This window comes from Triticum urartu, chromosome 6A (assembly GCF_056163025.1).
Source record: "Triticum urartu cultivar PI428250 chromosome 6A, HENAU_Tu73, whole genome shotgun sequence".
Taxonomy (NCBI): Eukaryota; Viridiplantae; Streptophyta; class Magnoliopsida; order Poales; family Poaceae; genus Triticum; species Triticum urartu.
The window spans coordinates 278,671,954-278,677,969 of NC_141878.1; positions in this window are offsets into that span (position 1 = coordinate 278,671,954).

The following is a 6,016-nucleotide window of genomic DNA, read 5'->3' on the forward strand; positions in this document are numbered from 1 at the left end:
TGAACACAAAAAATATCATACAGTAGAAAATATTGATAGTAAAATGTCGTACTGTATCTATTAGTTGATGAAGCAGTTTTTATTATACTTGCTCAAACATTGTGCAAATGAAGGTAAAGACAACTTGTTTGATATTGTGAGACAATTTTTTAAGTGCATCAAGTAGTTCTCAATACTTTGTAATAGATTTTTAGTTGGATCATTACTTTATATGTATATATTGTTATTGTGCTATTTTGTTATCACCTTACATTACAAGTTAAGCGGACTTCAATTATTATGCAATTGTGACCCTGATATATTGTCTCTATCTGTGACTATTTCAAAAGCCCGTGGCAACGCACGGGCATTCTACTAGTAATTGTATATGAGTTACATGATTTGGTGACCGAATGTTGTTCGGAGTCCCGGATGAGATCACAGACATTACGAGGAGTCTCGAAATGGTCGAGAGGTAAAGATTGATATATAGGACGGTGGTTTTCGGACTACGGAAGAGTTTCGGAGTGCACCAGGTAGTCATCGGGTCACTAGAAGGGGTTCCGGACACCCCTGGTAAGTGCACTGTTCAAGATATATTCCGATATTTCGATAAATCTGCCGATTTATCGCTTACCGGTGTCTGATCGATAAGATAAATTGGCCGATAAATCATCTGATATGGCGATAAATTGGCCGATATACCGATAAACTGTCCAATTTACCCCTTATCATGGGTCGGCCGATAAGTTCCCGATAAGCGATATCCCCAACATTGGGTAAGTGTATGGGCCTAATGGGCTAAAGGGGTGGGGGACAAACCAGCCCACTAGGGGGCTGGTGTGCCCTTCTACATGGCCGGCCGGCCCTAGGGGAAGTAAAGGGGAGGAGTGCCCCCTCCTGCCTTTCCCTCCTCAGGAGATAAAGGAACGGGGGGTGGGAGCGCCACCTCCTCCTTCCTTCCTGAGGATGTGGTTGTACTAGGCACCCCTTCCCACATATATATAGGTGGGGGAGGAGGGAGCAGCCAGGAGGCACCTCCAAGTAGGTCAAATCCTATTTGGGTTCTGCCCCAAGTGGCGCCCCTTTTCCTTATTGGAGTGCGGGAGGAAGGAAGGAGGAGGTGGCGCTCCCACCCCCTTTCCTCCACCTCAGCTGGGAGTTGAACTTCTAGTTGATAGTGTTATTGATAGAGTTCTTCAATCACGGCCACCAAGCTACAAAGGCTTTGTAATGAAGTATAAATATGCAATGGATGAATAAAACGATTCCTGAGCTCTTCACAATGCTTAAGGCCACAGAGGTAGAAATCAAGAAGGAACATCAAGTGTTGATGGTTAACAAGACCACTAGTTTCAAGAAAAAGGGAAAGGGAAAGAAAGGGAACTTCAAGAAGAATGGCAAGCAAGTTGCAACTCCCGGGAACAAACCCAAAGCTGGACCCGACCCTGAAATTGAGTGCTTCTACTGCAAAGGGACTGGCCACTAGAAGCGGAACTGCCCCAAATACTTGGCATATAAGAAGGATGGCAAAGTGAACAAAGGTATATTTGATATACATGTTGTGACGTGTTCCTTACTAATGCTCGTAGCAGCGCCTGTGTATTTGATACTGGTTTGGTTGCTCATATTTGTAACTCGAAATAGGAGATGTGGAATAAACGAAGATTGGCTAAGGACGAGGTGACGATGCGCGTCGGGAATGGTTCCAAGGTTCGGCATGCTACCTCTATATCGACCTTCGAGATTAGTTTTAGATCTGAATAATTGTTATTTGGTGCCAGTGTTGAGCATGAACATTATATCTGGATCTTTTTTATTGTGAGATGGTTATTCATTTAAATCGGAGAATAATGGTTATTCTATTTATATGAGTAATATCTTTTATGGTCATGCACCCTCGATGAATAGTCTATTCTTGTTGAATCTCGATAGTGATACACATATTCATAATATTGATGCCAAAAGATGCAAAGTTGATAATGATAGTGCAACATATTTGTGGCACTTCCGTTTAGGTCATATTGGTGTAAAGCGCATGAAGAAACTCCATGTGGATGGACTTTTGGAATCACTTGATTATGATTTATTTGATACTTGTGAACCTTGCCTCATGGGAAAGATGACTCAAACTCCGTTCTCTGAAACAATGGAGCGAGCTAATGACTTACTGGAAATAATACATACAGATGTATGCGGTCCGATGAGTGTTGAGGCACATGGCGGGTATCGTTATTTTCTGACCTTCACAGACGATTAGAGTAGGTATGGGTATATCTACTTGATGAAACACAAGTCTGAAACATTTGAAAAGTTCAAAGAATTTCAGAGTGAAGTAGAGAATCATTATAACAAGAAAATTAAGTTTTTACGATCTGATCGCGGAGGCGAATATTTGAGTTACGAGTTTGGCCTCCATTTAAAACAATGTGGAATTGTTTCACAACTCACGCCTCCTGGAACACCACAGCGTAATGGTGTGTCTGAACGTCGTAACCTTACTTTATTGGATATGGTGTGTTCTATGATGTCTCTTACCGATTTACCACTATCATTTTGGGGTTATGCATTAGAGACAACCGCATTCACATTAAATAGGGCATCGTCTAAATCCATTGAGACGACACCGTATGAACTTTGGTTTGGCAAGAAACCTAAGCTGTCGTTTCTTAAAGTTTGGGGTTGCGACACTTATGTTAAAAGGCTTCAGCCTGATAAGCTCAAACCAAATAGTAGAAGTGTGTCTTTATAGGATACCCTAAGGAAACAATTGGGTGCACCTTCTACCATAGATCCGAAGTCAAGATCTTTGTTGCCAAGAATGGAACCTTTCTAGAGAAGGAGTTTCTCTCGAAAGAAGTGAGTGGGAGGAAAGTAGAACTTGATGAGGTAATTGTACCTTCTCTCAATTTGGAAAGTAGCACATCAGAGAAATCCGTTCCTGTGAGGCCTACACCCACTAGAGAGGAAGCTAATGATGATGATCATGAAACTTCAGATCAAGTTACTACTGGACCTCGTAGGTCTAACAAAGCATGTTTCGAACTAGAGTGGTAGGGTAATCCTGTCCTGGAAATCATGTTACTAGACCATGGCAAACCTATGAACTATGAAGAAGCTATGATGAGCCCAGATTCCGATAAAATGGCTTGAGGCCATGAAATTCGAGATAGGATCCATGTATGAGAACAAAGTGTGGACTTTGGTGGACTTGCCTGATGATCGGCAAGCCATTGAGAATAAATGGATCTTCAAGAAGAAGACTGACGCTCATGGTAATGTCACCATCTACAAAGCTCGACTTGTCGCAAAATGTTTTCGACAAGTTCAAGGGGATGACTACGATGAGACCTTCTCACCCGCAGTGATGCTTAAGTCAGTCCGAATCATGTTAGCAATTGCCACATTTTATAATTATGAAATTTGGCAAATGGACATCAAAACTACATTCCTTAATAAATTTATTAAAGATGAGTTGTATATGATGCAACCAGAAGGTTTTGTCGATCCTAAAGGTGCTAACATAGTGTGCAAGCTCTAGCGATCCATCTATGGACTGGTGCAAGCATCTCGGAGTTAGAATATACTTTTTGATGATGATGAGCACATCAATACCATTGTTACACCCACCGCCCCTACTACTACATATACTGGACCAATTACTAGAGCTCACGCACGCCAATTAAATTATCAGGTACTTCCGTTTCTTGGTAATGATTCTAATGTTCATGAGAATACGATACTGCCTAAATTGGATACATTTGTTTTGCTTACAAATGAAGGGCCTGTCATGGATAAGAGGGATGAACACTGGAGCAAGACCAAGCATGCAGATGATGGCATGCGCAAGGGGAACAAGAACGGGGTTGCAAGTGATGATTTCAGGACTTTGAAGCCACCATAAGGAGTGCATGAAGCCTTGGACGAAATATACAAGATGCCACTTCATAAATTTTGTCCAGAGGCTATTCTAGGTGTCGTGTCACCTTATTATTGGGCCAGGCCCATGTAATTTCGAAATACTTAAGTATAGGCTGTTTTTAGAGTCCGTATGTGTGGGGAAACAAGAGTTAGGGTAGGTTTTGTACCCCTCCTCCAAGGGCCACGAAATTTCCTTCTCTTTCCTCCATATATACAGCCCTTAGGGCATCATTTAGACTTTGGGTTTTGTTTAGATCAAAAGTTCGCCATAGCTGCAACTTCGTGTACTTCGTTTGTGTTCAACGACCAGACCAAGGCATCACATAACCCCACCTTGATCAATAAAGCTTTCATCTTATATTCGCAATATCCAGATTGCAATCTCAGTTTCTTGCTTGTTCTTCATTTGCTCGCAGGAAACAGACCCTCATGGTCAGGTTGATCGTGCTTCGGCATGGACAATAACCCCTCGGAAGTTGGTTTAGCAATTGCTAAGGCGCGACGTCTCGCACGTTCATAGTCGGATCGTCAAGGTCGACTCCCACAGAAAATGATAGCCACCATCTCATCGAAACATCGGGACACCTTCGCCTCTATCAGATGAGGTGATCCAAGCATATGGTTTTATAAAGACTTATGGTGAAGTATGTACTTACAAGAAAGTGAGTGGTAGCTCTGTAGCATTTCTGATATTATATTTGGATGGCATATCATTGATCCGGAATGATATAGAATTTCTTGATAGAATAGAAGGATACTTGAATAAGAATTTTTCAATGAAAGACCTCGGCGAAGCTACTTATATATTGGGCATCAAGATCTATAGGGATAGATCAAGACGCTTAATAGGACTTTCACAAAGCACATACTTGATAAAGTTTTGAAGAAGTTCAAAATGGATCCATCAAAGAAAGGGTTCTTGCCTACGGTACAAGGTGTGAAATTGATTCACACTCAAAGCCCGACCATGTATGCTACGCCGTGTACTGGACCTGATGTGTGCCTTGCCATAAGTTTGGTGGGGAGGTACCAAAGTAATCCATGTGTGGAGCACTGGACAATGGTCAAGAACATCCTGAAGCACCTAAAGAGGAACAAGGATATGTTTCTCGTTTATGGAGGTGACGAAGAGCTTGCCGTAAATGGTTACGTCGATGCTAGCTTCGACACTGGTCCGGATGACTCTAAGTCATAAACCGGATATGTATTTTTATTGAATGGTGGAGCGGTCAATTGGTGCAGTTCCAAGAAGAGCATCGTGGCAGGATCTACGTGTGCAGCGGAGTACATAGCTACTTCGGAAGCAGCACATGAAGAGCCTGGATGAAGGATTTCATATCTGATTTGGGTGTAATACCTAGTGCATTGGGTTCAATGAAAATCTTTTGTGATTACACTGGAGCAATTGCCTTGGCGAAGGAATCCAGGTTTCACAAGAGAACCAAACACATCAAGAGATGCTTCAACTCCATTCGTGAAAAGGTCAAGGATCGAGACATAGATATTTGCAAAATACATATGGATATGAATGTGGCAGACCCGTTGACTAAGCCTCTTCTACAATAAAACGTGATCAACACCAAGACTCCATTGGTGTTAGGTTCATTACAATGAACTCTAGATTACTGACTCTAGTGCAAGTGGGATACTGAAGGAAATATGCCCTAGAGGCAATAACAAAGTTGTTATTTATATTTCCTTATTCATGATAAAGGTTTATTATTCATGCTAGAATTGTATTGATCGGAAACTTAAATACATGTGTGAATACATAAACATATATACCGTGTCCCTAGTAAGCCTCTATGATAGAGGCAAAGGTGTCTCGATGTTTCGATGAGATGGTGGCTAACGTTTTCTGTGGGAGTCGACCTTGACGATCCGACTACGAACGTGCGAGACGTCGTGCCTTAGCAATCGCTAAACCAACTTCCGAGGGTTATTGACCACGCAGGAGCACGATCAACCTGACCACGAGGGTCTGTTTCCTACGAGCAAACGAAGAACAAGCAAGAAACTGAGATTGCAATCTGGATATTGCGAATATAAGATGAAAGCTTTATTGATCAAGGTGGGGTTCTATGACGTCTTGGTCTGGTTGTTGGACACAAATGAA